The sequence below is a fragment of the Globicephala melas genome, chromosome X (genome assembly GCF_963455315.2).
Source record: "Globicephala melas chromosome X, mGloMel1.2, whole genome shotgun sequence".
Classification (NCBI taxonomy): domain Eukaryota; kingdom Metazoa; phylum Chordata; class Mammalia; order Artiodactyla; family Delphinidae; genus Globicephala; species Globicephala melas.
In genome coordinates, this window is record NC_083335.1 from 40505588 (window position 1) to 40524898 (window position 19311).

The following is a 19311-nucleotide window of genomic DNA, read 5'->3' on the forward strand; positions in this document are numbered from 1 at the left end:
ACACTATGAGACTAAATATCAATTACAGGACAAAAACTGTAAAAAATAAAAACACATGGAAGGTAAACAATAAGCTACTAAATAACTAAGAGGTCACTTAAGAAATCAAAGAGGAAGTCAAAAAATACCTAGAAACAAATGAAAATGAAAACATGATGACCCAAAACCTATGGGATGCAGCAAAAGCAGTTCTAAGACAGAAGTTTATAGAAATATAATCCTACCTCAAGAAAGAAGAAACACCTCAAATAAACAACCTAACCTTACACCTAAAGCAATTAGAGAAAGAAGAACAAAAAACCTCCAAATTTAGCAGAAGGAAAGAAATCATAAAGATCAGATCAGAAATAAATGAAAAACAGATGAAGAAAACAATAGTAAAGATCAATAAAACTAAAGGCTGGTTCTTTGAGAAGATAAAGGAAACTGATAAACCATTAGCCAGACTTATCAGGAAAAAAGGGAGAAGACTCAAATCAACAGAATTAGAAATGAAGAAGGAGAAGTAACAACTGACACTGCAGAAATAAAAGGATCATGAGGGACTACTACAAGCAACTATATGCCAATAAAATGGACAACCTGGAAGAAATAGACAAATTCTTAGAAAAGCACAATGCTCCAAGACTGGACCAGGAAGAAATAGAAAATATGAACAGACCAATCACAAGTACTGAAATTGAAACTGTGAGTAAAAATCTTCCAACAAACAAAAGCCCAGGGCCAGATGGATTAACAGGTGAATTCTATCAAACATTTAGAGAAGAGCTAACACCTATCCTTCTCAAACTCCAAAAGATAGCAGAGGGAGGGACACATCCAAATTCATTCTATGAGGCCACCATCACCCGGATACCAAAAGCAGACAAAGATATCACAAAAAAAGAAAACTACAGGCCAATATCACTGATGAACACTGGTGTAAAAATCCTCAACAAAATACTAGCAAACAGAATCTGAAAGCACATTAAAAGGATCATACACCATGATCAAGTGGGGTTTATCCCAGGAATGCAAGAATTCTTCAATATATGCAAATCAATCAATGTGATACACCATACTAAGAAACTGAAGGATAAAAAACATATGGCCATCTCAATAGATACAGAAGAACCTTTTGAAAAAATTCAACACCCATTTATGATAAAAACTCTCCAGAAAGTGGGCATAGAGGGAACCTACCTCAATATAATAAAAGCCATATACAATAAACCCCAGCCAAATTCATTCTTAATGGTGAAAAACTGAAACTATTTCCACTAAGATCAGGAAGAAGACAAGTGTGCTGACTCTCACCACTATTTTTCAACATAGTTTTGGAAGTTTTAGCCACAGCGATCAGAGAAGATAAAGAAATAAAAGGAATACAAATTGGAAAAGAAGAAGTAAAACTGTCACTGTTTGCAGATGACATGCTACTATACATAGAAAATCCTAAAGATGCCATCAGAAAACTATTATAGCTAATCAATGAATTTGATAAAGTAGCAGGATACAAAATTAATGCACAGAAATGTCTGGCATTCCTATACACTAATGATGAAAAATCTGAAAGTGAAATCAAGAAAACACTCCCATTTACCATTGCAACAAAAAGAATAAAATATCTAGGAATAAACCTACCTAAGGAGACAAAAGACCTGTATGCAGAAAATTATAAGACACTGATGAAAGAAATTAAAGATGATTAAAGATGATACAAACAGATGGAGACATATACCATGTTCTTGGATTGGAAGAATCAACATTGTGAAAATAACTATATTATCCAAAGCAATCTACAGATTCAGTGCAATCCCTATCAGTCTACCAATGGTATTTTTCACAGAACTAGAACAAAAAGTTTCACAGTTTGTATGGAAACACAAAATATCCTGAATAGCCTAAGCAATCTTGAGAAAGAAATATGGAGCTGGAGGAATCAGGCTCCAGGACTTCAGACTATACTACAAAATTACAGTAATCAAGACAGTATGGTACTGTCACAAAAACAGAAATATAGATCAATTGAACAGGATAGAAAGCCCAGAGATAAACCCACGCACATATGGTCACCTTATCTTTGATAAAGGAGGCAAGAATATACAATGGAGAAAAGACAGCCTCTGCAATAAGTGGTGCTGGGAAAACTGGACAGCTACATGTAAAAGAATGAAATTAGAACACTCCCTAACACCATACACAAAAATAAACTCAAAATGTATGAAAGAACTAAATTTAAGGGCAGACACTATAAAACTCTTAGAGGAAAACATAGGCAGAATACTCTATGACATACATCACAGCAAGATCCTTTTTGACCAACCTCCTAGAGAAATGGAAATAAAAACAAAAATAAACAAATAGGACCTAATGAAACTTAAAAGGTTTTGCACAGCAAAGGGAAACGGAAAAAGACGAAAAGACAACTCTCATCATGGGAGAAAATATTTGCAAATGAAGCAACTGACAAAGGATTAATCTCCAAAATTTACAAGCAGCTCATGCAGTTAGATATCAAAACCCAAAAAACCCAATCCAAAAATGGGCAGAAGACCTAAATAGACTTTTCTCCAAAGAAGATATATAGATTACCAGCAAACACATGAAAGGATGCTCAACATCAGTAATCATTAGAGAAATGCAAATCAAAACTACAATGAGGTATCACCTCACAGCAGTCAGAATGGCCATCATCAAAAAATGAATAAACAATAAATGCTGGAGAGGGTGTGGAGAAAAGGGAACCCTCTTGCACTGTTGGTGGGAATGTAAATTGTTACAGCCACTATCAAGAACAGTATGGAGTTTCCTTAAAAACCTAAAAATAGAACTACCATATGACCCAGCAATCCCACTCCTGGGCATATACCCTGACAAAACCATAATTCTAAAAGAGTCATGGACCACAATGTTCATTGCAGATCTATTTACAATAGCCAGGACATGGAAGCAACCTAAGTGTTCATCGACAAATGAATGGATAATGATGTGGCACATATATACAATGGAATATTACTCAGACATAAAAAGAAATGAAACTGAGTTATTTGTAGTGAGTTGGATGGACCTAGAGTCTGTCATACAGAGTGAAGTAAGTCAGAAAAAGGAAAACAAATACCATATGCTAACACATATATATGGAATCTAAAAAGAAAAAAAAGGTTCTGAAGAACCTAGGGGCAGGGCAGGAATAAAGACACAGACATAAAGAATGGGCTCGAGGACACAGGGAGGGGGAATGGTAAGCTGGGACGAAGTGAGAGAGTAGCATGTACATATATATACTACCAAATGTAAAATAGATAGTTAGTGGGAAGCAGCCACATAGCACGGGGTGATCAGCTCGGTGCTTTGTGACCACATAGAGGTGTGGGATAGGGAGGGTGTGAGGGAGATGCAGGAGGGAGGAGATATGGGGATATATGTATATGTATAACTGATTCACTTTGTTATAAAACAAAACTAGCACACAATTGTAAATAAATTATACTCCAATAAAGATGTAAAAAAAAAAAAGAGATACCTACTGCCTGTCTTGATCATTTTTGGGGTGTTCTCTTGTTTAATGTTATCCTCTATGATAGAAACTGAAATTTCTAGGTTAGAAATTAGCTTACAGTTTTTATCAATGAGTGTGTTATTCTCAAAGTGTGTTTTTTAACAAGCTTGCTTTCAAAATGCAATGTGAGGAACACTAGGTGAAACAAACTGTAGTCAATGGAATTAAACCACGTATGAATACTTGGTAAGGAAAAAACCCACAGACCTCAAATGTCGGCCAGCAAACTCAATTCACATCACATGTTATGAGCTACACCCATCCACATCTGGTGTTAGAAGTTTCTGTCCTATTCAGAGAATTTTCTTCCCACCACTTTGTATCTTTATTATGTTGTGTCTTCTGGTCTATTAACACAGTATGTCTCTCCATTTATTTAGATCATTTTTATTTCCTTTATAATTATTTTGTAATTTGCAGCATATAAGCCTTGTACATGTTTTGTAAAATTTACATGTAAGTATTTCAGGTTTTAAAAATTGTGGTGAAATATACACAATACAAGATCTTACCATTTTAACCATTTTAAGAATACAGTTCAGTGACATTAAGAATATTCACATTGTTGTGCAAACATCACTGCTTTCCAGCTCTAGAACAATTTTATCTTTCCAAACTGAAACTCTGTACACATTAAATAATAACTCTCCCTTCTCCTCTCACCCAGATTCTGGCAACCACCATTCCACTTTCTGTCTCTACTTATCTGACCAATCTAGGTACCTTATATAAATTGAATCATATGATATTTGTCCTTTGTGACTATCTTATTTCACTCAGAAAAATTTCTTCAAAGGTCATCCATATTGTAGCTTGTATCACAATATCTTTCTATTTTAAGGATGAATAATGTTCCATTGTGTGTGCATGTGTGTATATATATATACCACATTATATTTATACATTAATCTATCAAATGGACATCTTGGCTATTTTCACTTTTAAGCTATTGTGACTAATAATGCTATGAACATAGGTGTACAAATATCTGACAGATTCTTTTGTGTATATAGCCAGAAGTGGAATTGATGTATCATATGGTAACTCTACACTTAATTTTTTGAGGAGTTGCCATACTGTGTTCCACAGATACACCATTTTACATTCCCATTAGCCACATAGTAGGGCTTCAATTTCTCCACATCCTTGTCACCATTTGTTATTTTCTGGGTTTTTGATTGTTTTGTTTTATTTTGTTTTGTTTTTTATAGTGGTAATTCTAATGGGTGTGAGGTGGTATTTCATTGTGGTTTTGATTTGCATTTCCCAAGTGATTAATAATGTCTAGTATCTTTTCTTTTCATATGATTATTACTATTTGTATATCTTCTTTGGAGAAATGTCTTTATAAGTCCTTTATCCATTTTTGAATTGGGTTTTTTGTTGTTGTTGTTGGATTGTAGTTCTTTATATATTCTGGATATTAATCCCCTATTTGGTATCTTATTTGCAAATATTTTCCCTTTTTACTCTTGATAGTGACTTCTGATGTACCAAATTTTTAATTTTGATGTAGTCTAATCTATTATTTTCCATTGTTGCCTGTGCTTTGGTGTCATGCTTAAGAAATCATTGCCAGATCCAATGTCATGAAGCTTGTCTCTTATGTTTTCTTTTAAGAGTTTTATACTTTTAGCTCTCATGTTTAGGTATTTCATCCATTTTGAGTTAATTTTTGCACATGGTTTAATGTAAGATTATTAATTCATTATTTCCCATGTGGATATCTATTTTCCTCATATTTGTTGAAAAGACGGTACTTTTCCCATTGAATGGTCTTGACACAGTTGTTGAAAAACATTTGTCCATTTATGCCAGAGTTTGTTTCTGGATTTCCTGTTCTATTACATTCTTCTATATGCCTGTCTTCTGCCAGTATCACACTGTTTTTATCACTGTAAATTTTTCTTAAGTTTGAAATGAGGAAGTGAGAGACCTCCAACTTTGTTCTTCTCAAGACTGTTTTGACTAATCAGGGTCTCTTGAGATTCCATATGAAAAATAGAATGAGTTTTTCTATTTCTGCAAAAAAACCAAGATCATTGGGATTTTGATTTTGATAGCGATTGTATTGAATCCATAGATCTTGTTGGGTATTACTGACATTTTAGCAGTATTGAGTCTTCCAATCCATGAACACAGAATGTCTTTTCAATTATTTGTGTACCCTTAAATTTTTTTCAGGAAGATTTTGTAGTTTTCAATGTCCAATCTTTCAACTCCTTGGTAACGTTTATTCTTAATTATTTTATTCTTTTTGATACTGCTATAAATGGAACTGTCTTTTAAATATCCTTTTAGATTGTTTATTATTAGTGTATAGAAATGCACATGATTTTGTTTGTTGATTTTTTTATCCATAAGTTTTGCTGAATTTACTAATTCTAAAAGGTTTTTTGTAGAATCTTTAGGATTTTCTACCTAAAAGATTATCTCATCTAAAAACAGAGGTAATTTTACTTCTTTTCCAATATGGATGCCTTTTATTTATTTTTCTTGCCTAATTGCTTCAGCTAGAACATCCAGTACTTCATTGAAAACAAGTGGTGAAAGTGGGCATCCTTGTCTTGTTCCTGATCTTAGAGGAAGAATTTTCAGTGTTTCCCTCTTGAGTATAATGTTAGCTCTTTTTGTATGTTTTTAGGGCCTTTGTTATGTTGAGATAGTTTTCTTCTATTCCTAGTTTACTGAGTGTTTTTATCATGAAAGGATGTTGAGTTTTGTCAAATAATTTTTCTAAATCAATTGAGATGATCTTTTTCTTTCTCCTTTCATTCTGTTAATGTGGTACATTACATTGCTTGACTTTTTTATTTTGAACAACTCTTTCATTCCAGGAACAAATCCCACTTGATCGTGGTATAAAATTATTTTGATATCCTATTGAATTTGCTTTGCTAGTATTTTGTTGAGGATTTTTGCATCAATGTTCATAAGAGATATTGTTCTGTAGTTTTCTTTTAATACCTTTCTCTGGCTTTGAAATCAGGGTAATGCTAGTCTTATAGAATAAGTCGGGAAGTGTTTCCTTCTCTCCAAATTTTGGAAAAATTTGAGAAGAATTTGTATTAATTTTTCTTTAAATTTTTGGTTGGATCCACCAGTGAAGTCATCTATACCTAGGCTTTCTCTTGTTAGTAGGTTTTTAGTAATTCAGTCTCCTTACAAGTTATAGATCAGTTCAGATTTTCTGTTTATGATTCCATTTTGATAGGTTGTGTGTTCCTAGCAATTTGTTCATTTCATCTAGGTTATCCAATTTGATGGTACAATTATTCATAGTAGTCTTCTATAATCCTTTTTGCTTCTTTAAAATTGATGGTAATGTCTTTTCTTTCTTTTCTTGTTTTAGCTATTTGAGTTTTCTCTCTTTGGGGGGGCCAGCCTAGCCAAAGTTTTGTTATTTTTAAAATATTTTCAAAGAACCAACTCTTGCTTTTGTGAATTTTCTCTACTGTTTTTCTACTCTCTATCTCTTATTTATCTCTTCTCTAATTATTATTTCCTTCCTTCTGATAGTTTTGTGTTTAGTTTGTTTTCCTTTTTCTTTAAGGTGCAAAGTTCTTTAAGGTATAAATTTAGTTTGTTGATTCAAAATCTTTTTAAAATGTGTTTACAGCTACAAATTTCCTTCTTAGCACTGCTTTCATTGTAACCTCTAAGTTTTAATATGTTAAGTTTTCCTTTTCATTTGTCTCAAGATATTTTCCAATTTCCCTTGCAATATTTTCTTTGACTTATTAGTTATTTAAGAATGTTACTTGATTTCCAGTTTTCCATCTATTGATTTCTATTTTCATTCCATTGTGATCAGAAATGATACTTTGTATGATTTCTTTAAAGTTTATTAAGATTTTCTTTGTGACCTAACATAGTCTATCCGGGATAATATTCCATGAGCACTTGAAAAAAACAGGTATTCTCCTGCTGTTGGATGGAGTGTTCTGTATATGTCTGATAGGTCCAATTAGTCGATAGTGTTTTTCATGTCCTCAATTTCCTTACTGATCTTCTGTCTGGTTAGTCTATCAATTAATGAGAATGGGGCATTGAAAGCTCTTACTAGTATTGGAATACTGTTTATTTATCTGCTCAATGCTATCAATGTTTGCTTCATATATTTAGGAGCAGTCATGTTTGGCCTATATGTGTTTATATTATGTTGGTGACAGTTTTATCATGATATAAATCATTCTTTGCCTCTTGTAATAGTTTTAGAATTAAAACTATTTTATCTGATATTAGTATAGCCACTTCTCTTCTCTTTTGGTTAATATTTGCACAGAATATCTTTTACCATCCTTTCACTTTCAACTTATATACATCTTTTTCTCTAAAACCATGAACATTTTGGTGTTTATTTTAGATAAAAAGAAAGACTTTACTTTTTGTTAAACTGGCTTCATAATGTATATTCAGCTTTGCATCCTGATTTTTTCACTTAACATACAATGTAAAGCATTTTCCTGTGTCATTAAATATTCTTCTAAAACAATAATTTTCATAACTGTATGGCAGCCCTTGTCTAGATGCACTATCATTTAACCAGCCCCCTCATAGTGAACATTTATGTTGTTTCCAGTTTTTTGTCTTTCTGACTAACAAGGACCTACTTTATAGCATAGGGAACCCTGCTCAATATTCTGTAACAACCTAAATGGGAAAAGAATTTGAAAAAGAATAGATACATGTATATGTATAACTGAATTATTTTGCTGTACCCCTGAAACTAACAGTACATTGTTAATCAACTATGCTCTGATATAAAATAAAAATTTTAAAAAAGAATTTATCCCAAGGAGATAATCAGGTACACCCAGATATTTACATACAAATACATTCATTATGGTTTCAGTCAGAAAGACAACCTATATACTTCTTTATATTTAAAGTGAATCTCTTGTAGACAGCATATTTTTGGATCATGTTTTTTAAATCCATTCTACCCATATATGTCATTTGATTGTGGAGATTGATCCATTTACATTTAAAACAATTACTGATAGGGAAGAACTTCTGTTGCCATTTTGTTAATTGTTTTCTGTGTGTCTCATAGTTTTTTGGTCCCTCATTTTCTCCATGATTGCCTTCCTTTATGTTTAGTTGATTATTTTTGTAGTGACACATTTTGATTCCCTTCTAATTTCCTTTTTTTTTTGTATATTCTGTAGATATGCTCTGTGGTTATCATTAAGATTACATAAAACATCCAAAGTTTAACAATTTATTTTAAACCAATACCAACTTAACTTCAATTGCATACAAAATTCTACAACTTTCCAACTCTCTCTCCCCCAATTTACATTACTGATGTCACGAATTACTTCTTTTTTATTGTGTACCCATTAACATAGATTTATTATTAGTTTTTATGCTTTTGTCTTTTAAATTCTGTAGAAGAATGAAAAACTGAATTTTTGACCCCAAATTATTATCATACTGGTTTTGTATGTGTCACCATGCCAGGTTGCAAACTCCACAGAGACAGAAGATCTTTTTGGGGACATGGACTTATGTATGTCTCCATTTGACTGTTAATTTGTATCCCTTAATATCATTTGTAATAAACTGGTAATCTAATGAGTAAACTGGTTTCCTGAGTTCTGTGAGCCTTCTATCAAATTAATTGAACCTAAGGAAAGGGTTCTGGGAACCTCTCAGTTATAGACAGTCGGTCAGAAGCACAGGTAACAACCTAGAATTGAGGTTGGCATCTGAAGAGGAGGTCAGCCTAGTGGGACTGAATCCTTAACCTGTGGAATCTGATACTATCTCTACATAGATAGTGTCAGAATTGAGTTGAACTGTAGGACACCCAACTGGTATTGAAGAATTGCTTGGATATATGGGGAAAGACCCAGAGATTGGAATAAGAGCAGAATTATAACATGAAAAGATGCTCAACATCATTTGTTATCTGGGAAATGCAAATCAGAACCATCATGAGATATCACTTTCAATAACAAAAACATGTCACTCACCAACTGGTTTTATAAGAATGAAGTCACGGGCTTCCCTGGTGGCGCAGTGGTTGAGAGTCCGCCTGCCAATGCAGGGGACGCGGGTTCGTGCCCTGGTCCGGGAAGATCCCACATGCCACGGAGCAGCTGGACTCGTGAGCCACGGCTGCTGAGCCTGCGCGTCTGGAGCCTGTGCTCCACAACGCGAGAGGCCACAACAGTGAGAGGCCCACGTACCGCAAAAAAAAAAAAAAAAAAAAAAAAAAAAAAAAAAAAAAAAAAAAAAGAAATAAGCCACTGCAGTCACTGACCTTTAACATATCCTGAAAGGTGTTCAAGGTGGAGATAAGGAACGAGGCACTCTGTGCTCTGGGCAAACTGGTAGAACAAGCTTTCAGATAGCTATTTTCAAGAGAAAATTTTATGAATCCAATTTCTTGCATCTTCTCATACCTAGAAAATCACTAAAATCATTATTAGAAGCATCTGCTCCTTGTGAATAGCAGCAACCTCCTCATGAGCAGCAGATACTTTCTACTGAAATGTGTGTTTGATTGCACATACTCCCTTCACTGAAATTATATATAAATATAAATAAATAAATAAATACACACACACACACACGCATGCACACACACGCACACACACATACACACACACTGACCTCTCTTTGGAGCAGTTCCTCAGAGTTATCTGAGAGGCTGTCTCCCAGGCTATAATCCTAAATCCCCAAATAAAACTGAACTCACAGCTCTCACATTGTGCATTTTTTTCAGTGGACAGTTTTGGTGACCAACAAAGGGACCCAGAGCAGACTTCTCTCCTTCACATGAATTCTACGAGGATCTGGAGCCTTGGTACCAGCAAGGCCTTTTGTGTCCATCTACCTGCTCAGAGTCCAGACTAATTCGAGTGTCTTCTGGTTCTTGGATCTCCCAATTGCTGGTTGATGATCCTGAGTTTTATTTTGTGGTGTACAGCATGTACTTGGCACCCCAGTTGCAAGATACTGGGATTTGCTCAGTTGAAAGACACTGAGCAGTCTGAGAAGAGTGTTTAGATAGGAGGCTGACCTGACATCTTTCCTCAATTCAGCTACCTTAACAGAATTTGTCAGGATTAAAATGAAGATATTACATGAGAGCTTTGTTCCGAAGAAGAGGGACAAGTCTCCTCCTGGTCAGTTACAGCTTTCTCAGGCAACTGAGAAATTTATGGGAGTGGTGGAGGCAGAGTCCTCATACCATGCAGTGGTCCCATAGGGAAATCCTCTCATTAATTAAAAGACTTGCTCGTCCAGTGATCAGATATAAGAACTGTCCATTTAGTGATCCAAGCACCCATGGTGGTTTTAGACTGCTGGAGGGAGAAACGGAGACATGTAACAGAGCTGAAATGACTCTAGGGTGACACTCAGAGGAGTTAAGCTCACAAGCAGCACATGGGACCACTAAACAATTTCATTAGTAAATTTTATTCTCAACAAATTCAACTTTAAAATGGGAAACAGAGTCTCTCAAGCAGAGAAATGAGGGGCATCAGAAAGCCAGCTTCCAACTAACACCCCAACCAGGTTTATGTAAGTACAAAACTTAATTACAAGTACTTACTTAATTTGGAATTAAAGGAAATCATGCCCTGAAAATGGCCAACATGGGGGTCATTTATCGCATACACAGTTAAGTTTGAGAAAGCCAGCTTGATAAAACAAACACCTTTATAGAATTCTGACCCTAATGGAACAAATCCTTCTAGGAGAACTTGCTTTTCTCTCCCTGTGCCTTGAGATGTAAATGTTCTATCAGGGCTCTCAGGAGCACTATCTTATCTAGACCATCTCTAATTCCTGAGCCTGAGGGAAGAAAAGCGGTGGCGGGGGGGGGGGGGGGGGGGGGGGAAGAATTTTAGGATTTAATTTAAAAATTTATTCCTACTGTAAACTAGTGAGTTTTATATTGTAATACTTGATTCATGACTAAGTTTTAAAATGAAGCTGAGATCTCTGGTTTTGCCTGTCTATATGTCTATGTGTGCATAAGTATATCTTTACTTATGGATGGTATTATCAAAATTAATTTGTAAATGAGCTCTATTTAATTGGCTTAGAGGAAATTAAGTGCTTATATAAACTCTCAGAAATATAAAAGAAACCAACCCAAATAAATTTCAGGTTCACGTGAACGAGGAAAAACTCAGTATTAAGTTAATATTTGATATTAAAGCTAGTTTAAGTTAGTTGGTTTACTTAATACAGATTTGCCTTTAGAGTCATCAACATTAAGTATAATACTTTAATTGTACCTCGGTTTACTAGACATCAAATAAGATCTTATTATATCTGTTGCAAATTTGTCAGCAAGAAAAATAACTTGGTATGACAAAATTTTAATAAATAAAATAAATGTAAATGAAAGCACTTTTAGGTAAACGTTTTAGGAATAATTATGTTTTTTGTTTTTGTTTTTTGTTTTTTCTGTTCACATAATTTTATTTAATCTTCACAATAACCCTATGAAGTACGTAGAGTTACCCGAATCTACCCATGATGAACTGAGGGTCAGAATTCAGGGTTGGCTAGTCTTTATTTACTTACTAGTAAATAAAGTCTTTATTTATTTACTTACAGTCTTATAAGTCTTTATTTTGTGGGGGGGTTTTTAACATCTTTATTGGGGTATAATTGCTTTACAATGGTGTGTTAGTTTCTGCTTTATAACAAAGTGAATCAGTTATACATAAGTGCCCATATCTCTTCCCTCTTTCATCTCCCTCCCTCCCATCCTCCCTATCCCACCCCTCCAGGCCGTCACAAAGCACCGAGCTGATATCCCTGTGGTATGCGGCTGTTTCCCACTAGCTATCTACCTTACGTTTCGTAGTGTATATATGTCCATGCCTCTCTCTCACTTTGTCACAGCTCACCCTTCCCCCTCCCCATATCCTCAAGTCTGTTCTCCAGTAGGTCTGTGTCTTTATTCCTGTCTTACCCCTAGGATCTTCATGACATTTTTTTCCTTAAATTCCATATATATGTGTTAGCATACAGTATTTGTCTTTCTCTTTCTGACTTACTTCACTCTGTATGACAGACTCTAGGTCTATCCACCTCATTACAAATAGCTCAATTTCGTTTCTTTTTATGGCTGAGTAATATTCCATTGTATATATGTGCCACATCTTCTTTATCCATTCATCTGATGATGGACACTTAGGTTGTTTCCATCTCCAGCTATTGTAAATACAGCTGCATGAACATTTTGGTACATGATTCTTTTTCAATTTTGGTTTTCTCAGGGTATATGCCCAGTAGTGGGATTGCTGGGTCATATAGTAGTTCTATTTGTAGTTTTTTAAGGAACCTCCATACTGTTCTCCATAGTGGCTGAACCAATTCACATTCCCACCAGCAGTGCAAGAGTGTTCCCTTTTCTCCACACCCTCTCCAGCATTTATTGTTTCTAGATTTTTTGATAATGGCCATTCTGACTGGTGTGAGATGATATCTCATTGTAGTTTTGATTTGCATTTATCTAATGATTAATGACGTTGAGCATTCTTTCATGTGCTTGTTGGCAGTCTGTATATCTTCTTTGGAGAAATGTCTATTTAGGTTTTCTGCCCATTTTTGGATTGGGTTGTTTCTTTTTTTGTTATTGAGCTGCATGAGCTGCTTGTAAATTTTGGAAATTAATCCTTTGCCAGTTGCTTCATTTGCCAATATTTTCTCCCATTCTGAGGGTTGTCTTTTGGTCTTGTTTATGGTTTCCTTTGCTGTGCAAAAGCTTTGAAGTTTCATTAGGTCCCATTTGTTTATTTGTTTTTATTTCCATTTCTCTAGGAAGTGGGTCAAAAAGGATCTTGCTGTGATTTATGTCATAGAGTGTTCTGCCTATGTTTTCCTCTAAGAGTTTTATAGTGTCTGCCCTTACATTTAGGTCTTTAATCCATTTTGAACTTATTTTTGTGTATGGTGTAAGGGAGTGATCTAATCTCCTACTTTTACATGTACCTGTCCAGTTTTCCCAGTACCACTTACTGAAGAGGCTGTCCTTTCTGCACTGTACATTCCTGTCTCCTTTATCAAAGATAAGGTGACCATATGTGCGTGGGTTTATCTCTGGGCTTTCTATCCTGTTCCATTGATCTATCTTTCTGTTTTTGTGCCAGTACCATACTGTCTTGATTACTGTAGCTTTGTAGTATAGTCTGAAGTCAGGAAGCCTGCTTCCTCCAGCTCCACTTTTCGTTCTCAAGACTGCTTTGGCTATTTGGGGTCTTTTGTGTTTCCATACAAATTGTGAAATTTTTTGTTCTAGTTCTGTGAAAAATGTCAGTGGTAGTTTGATAGGGATTGCATTGATTCTATAGATTGCTTTAGGTAGTAGAGTCATTTTCAGAATGTTGATTCTTCCAATCCAAGAACATGGTATATCTCTCCATCTATTTGTATCATCTTTAATTTCTTTCATCAGTGTCTTATAATTTTCTGCATACAGGTCTTTTGTCTCCTTAGGTAGGTTTATTCCTAGATATTTTATTCTTTTTGTTGCAATGGTAAATGGGAGTGTTTTCTTGATTTCACTTTCAGATTTTTCATCCTTAGTGTATAGGAATGCCAGAGATTTCTGTGCATTAATTTTGTATCCTGCTACTTTACCAAATTCATTGATTAGCTCTAGTAGTTTTCTGGTAGCATCTTTAGGATTCTCTACGTACAGTATCATGTCATCTGCAAACAGTGACAGCTTTGCTTCTTCTTTTCCAATTTGGATTCCTTTTATTTCCTTTTCTTCTCTGATTGCTGTGGCTAAAACTTCCAAAACTATGTTGAACAAGAGTGGTGAGAGTGGGCAACCTTGTCTTGTTCCTGATCTTAGTGCAAATGCTTTCAGTTTTTCACCATTGAGGATGATGTTGGCTGTGGGCTTGTCATATATGACCTTTATTATGTTGAGGAGAGTTCCCTCTATGCCTACTTTCTGCAGGGTTTTTACCGTAAATGGGTGTTGAATTTTGTCAAAAGCTTTCTCTGCATCTATTGAGATGATCATATGGTTTTTCTCCTTCAATTTGTTAATATGGTTTATCACATTGATAGATTTGTGTATACTGAAGAATCCTTGCGTTCCTTGAATACACGCCACTTGATCATGGTGTATGATCCTTTTAATGTGTTGTTGGATTCTGTTTGCTAGTATTTTGTTGAGAATTTTTGCATGTTTGTTCATCAGTGATATTGGCCTGTAGTTTTCTTTCTTTGTGACATCCTTGTCTGGATTTGGTATCAAGACGATGGTGGCTGCATAGAAGGAATTTGGGAGTGTTCCTCCCTCTGCTATATTTTGGAAGAGTTTGAGAAGCATAGGTGTTAGCTCTTTCTCTAAATGTTTGATAGAATTCGCCTGTGAAGCCATCTGGTCCTGGCTTTTGTTTGTTGGAAGATTTTTAATCAGTTTCAAAATCAGTGCTTGTGATTGGTCTGTTCATATTTTCTATTTCTTCCTGACTCAGTCTTGGCAGGTTGTGCATTTCTAAGAATTTGTCCATTTCTTCCAGGTTGTCCATTTTATTGGCATAGAGTTGCTTGTAGTAATCTCTCATGATCTTTTTTACTTCTGCAGTGTCATTTGTTACTTCTCCTTTTCATTTCTAATTCTATTGATTTGAGTCTCCTCCCTTTTTTTCTTGATGAGTGTGGCTAATGGTTTATCTATTTTGTTTATCTTCTCAAAGAACCAGCTTTTAGTTTTATTGATCTTTGTTATTGTTTCCTTCATTTCTTTTTCATTTATTTCTGGTTTGATCTTTATGATTTCTTTCCTTCTGCTAACTTTGGGGGTTTTTTGTTCTTCTTCCTCTTAATGCTTTATGTGCAAGTTTAGGTTGTTTATTCAAGATGTTTCCTGTTTCTTAAGGTGGGCTTCTATGGCTATAAACTTCCCTCTTAAAACTGCTTTTGCTGCATCCCATAGGTTTTGGGTCGTCGTGTCTCCATTGTCATTTGTTTCTAGGTATTTTTTGATTTCCTCTTTGATTTCTTCAGTGATCACTTCGTTATTAAGTAGTGTATTGTTTAGCCTCCATGTGTTTGTATTTTTTACAGATCTTTTCCTGTAATTGATATCTAGTCTCATCTTGTTGTGGTCAGAAAAGTTACTTGATACAATTTCAATTTTCTTAAATTTACCAAGGCTTGTTTTGTGACCCAAGATATGATCTATCCTGGAGAATGTTCCATGAGCACTTGAGAAAAATGTGTATTCTGCTGTTTTTGGATGGAGTTTCCTATAAATATCAATTAAGTCCATCTTGTTTAATGTATCATTTAAAGCTTGCGTTTCCTTATTTATTTTCATTTTGGATGATCTGTCCATTGGTGAAAGTGGGGTGTTAAAGTCCCCTAGTATGAATGTGTTACTGTTGATTTCCCCTTTTTTGGCTGTTAGTATTTGCCTTATGTACTGAGGTGCTCCTATGTTGGGTGCATAAATATTTACAATTGCTATATCTTCTTCTTGGATCGATCCCTTGATCATTATGTAGTGTCCTTCTTTGTCTCTTGTAATAGTCTTTATTTTAAAGTCTATTTTGCCTGATATGAGAATTGCTACTCCAGTTTTCTTTTGGTTTCCATTTGCACGGAATATCTTTTTCCATTCCCTTACTTTCAGTCTGTATGTGTCTCTAGGTCTGAAGTGGGTCTCTTGTAGACAGCATATATATGGGTCTTGTTTTTGTATCCATTCAGCTAATCTGTGTCTTTTGGTGGGAGCATTTAGTCCATTTACATTTAAGGTAATTATCGATATGTATATTCCTATTCCCATTTTCTAAATTGTTTTGGGTTTGTTATTATAGGTCTTTTCCTTCTCTTGTGTTTCTTGCCTAGAGAAGTTCCTTTAGCATTTGTTGTAAAGCTGCTTTTGTGGTGCTGAACTCTCTCAGCTTTTGCTTGTCTGTAACGGTTTTAATTTCTCCATCGAATCTGAATGAGATCCTTGCTGGGTAGAGTAGTCTTGGCTGCAGGTTTTTCTCCTTCATCACTTTCAGTATGTCCTGCCACTCCCTTCTGGATTGCAGAGTTTCTGCTGAAAGATCAGCTGTTAGCCTTATGGGGATTCCCTTATGTGTTATTTGTTGTTTTTCCCTTGCTGCTTTTAATATGCTTTCTTTGTATTTAATTTTTGACAGTTTGATTAATATGTGTCTTGGCGTATTTCTCCTTGTATTTATCCTGTATGGGACTCTCTGTGCTTCCTGGACTTGATTAACTATTTCCTTTCCCATATTAGGGAAGTTTTCAACTATAATCTCTTCAAATATTTTCTCAGTCTCTTTCTTTTTCTCTTCTTCTTCTGGAAACCCTAGAATTTGAATGTTGGGGCGTTTAATGTTGTCCCAGAGGTCTCTGAGACTGTCCTTAGATTTTTCATTCGTTTTTCTTTACTCTTCTCTGCAGTAGTTATTTCCACTATTTTATCTTCCAGGTCACTTATCCGTTCTTCTGCCTCAGTTATTCTGCTATTGATCCCATCTAGAGTATTTTTCATTTCATTTATTGTGTTGTTCATATTGTTTGTTTCATCTTTAGTTCTTCTAGGTCCTTGTTAATGGTTTCTTGCATTTTGTCCGTCCTATTTCCAAGATTTTGTATCATCTTTACTATCATTTTTCTGAATTCTTTTTCAGGTAGACTGCCTATTTCCTCTTCATTTGCTAGGTGTGGTGGGTTTTTACCTTGCTCCTTCACCTGCTGTGTGTTTTTCTGTCTTCTCATTTTACTTATCTTCCTGTGTTTGGGGGTCTCCTTTTTTCAGGCTGCAGGTTTGTAGTTCCCATTGTTTTTGCTGTCTCTCCCCAGTGGCTAAGGTTGGTTCAGTGGGTTGTGTAGGCTTCCTGGTGGAGGGGACTAGTGCCTGTGTTCTGGTGGATGAGGCTGGATCTTGTCTCTCTAGTGGGCAGGTCCACATCTGGTGGTGTGTTTTGGGGTGTCTGTGGCCTTATTATGATTTTAGGCAGACTCTCTGCTAATGGGTGGGGTTGTGCTCCTGTTTTGCTAGTTGTTTGGCATAGGGTGTCCAGCACTGTGGCTTGCTGGTCATTGAGTGAAGCTGGGTGCTGGTGTTGAGATGGAGATATCTGGGAGATTTTCACCGTTTGATATTATGTGTAGCTGGGAGGTCTGTTGTTGACCAGTGTTCTGAATTAGGCTCTCCCACCTCAGAGGCACAGCACTGACGCCTGGCTGCAGCACCAAGAGCCTTTCATCCACACGGCTCAGAATAAAAGGGAGAAAAAGTAGAAAGAAAGAAAGAAAGAATGAAAGAAAGAAAGAAAGAAAGAAAGAAAGAAAGAAAGAAAGAAAGAAAGAAAGAAAGAAAGAAAGAAAGGGAAGGAAGGAAGGAAGAAAGAAAGAAGAAAAAAGGGAAAGAAGGAAAGAAAGGAGGCAGGGAGGGAGGGAGGGAGGAAGGAAGGAAGGAAGGAGGGACGGAAGGAAAAAGAAAGAAAGAAGATACAGTAAATTAAAATAAAGTATAATAAAGCTATTAAATTAAAAAATAATTATTTAGAAAAAAAAGGGATGGATAGAACCTTAGGACAAATGGTGGAAGTCAAAATATACAGACAAAATCTTACACAGAAGCATACACATACACCCTCACAAAAAGAGGTAAAGGGGAAAAAATCATAAATCTTGCTCTCAAATTCCACCTCCTGAATTTGGGATGATTCGTTGTCTAAAGGAGGGAAGGAAGGAAAGAAAGAAAGAAAGAAAGAAAGAAAGAACGAAAGAAAGAAAGAAAGAAAGAAAGGAAGGAAGGAAGGAAGGAAGGAAGAAAGGAAGAAAGAAAGAAAGAAGGTAAAGTATAATAAAGTTTTTAAAATTAATTATTAAAAAAATTAAAAACAAAACAAAACAAAAAAAACGGATGGATAGAACCCTAGGACAAATGGTGGAAGCAAAGCTATACAGACAAAATCTCACACAGAAGCATACACATACACACTCACAAAAAGAGGAAAAGGGGAAAAATTCATAAATCTTTCTCTCGAAGTCCACCTCCTCAATTTTGGATGATTCATTGTCTATTCACATATTCCACAGATGCAGGGTACATCAAGTTGATTGTGGAGCTTTAATCCGCTGCTTCTGAGGCTGCTGGGAGAGATTTCCCTTTCTCTTCTTTGTTCTCATAGCTCCCAGGGGCTCAGCTTTGGATTTGGCCCCGCCTCTGCGTGTAGGTCGCTGGAAGGCGTCTGTTTTTTGCTCAGACAGGACAGGGTTAAAGGATCCGCTGATTCGGGGGCTCTGGCTCACTCAGGCCGCGGGGGAGGGAGTGGTGCAGAGTGCGGGGCGAGCCTGTGGTGGCAGAGGCCGGTGTGATGTTGCACCTGCCTGAGGCCCACCGTGCGTTCTCCTGGGGAAGTTGTCCCTGGATCCCGGGAACCTGGCAGTGGCGGGCTGCACAGGCTCCCTGGAAGAGGGGTGTGGATAGTGACCTGTGCTTGCACACAGGCCCCTTGGTGGCGGCAGCAGCAGCCTTAGCATCTCCCGCCCGTCTCTGGGGTCCGCGCTTTTAGCCGCGGCTCGCGCCCGTCTCTGGAGTTCCTTTAAGCAACGCTCTCAATCCCCTCTCCTCGCGTACCAGGAAACAAAGAGGGAAGAAAAAGTCTCTTGCCTCTTTGGCAGCTCCAGACCTTTTCCCGGACTCCCTCCCGGCTAGTCGTGGTGCACTAACCCCTTCAGGCTGTGTGCACGCAGCCAACCCCAGTCCTCTCCCTGCGCTCCGACCAAAGCCTGAGCCTCAG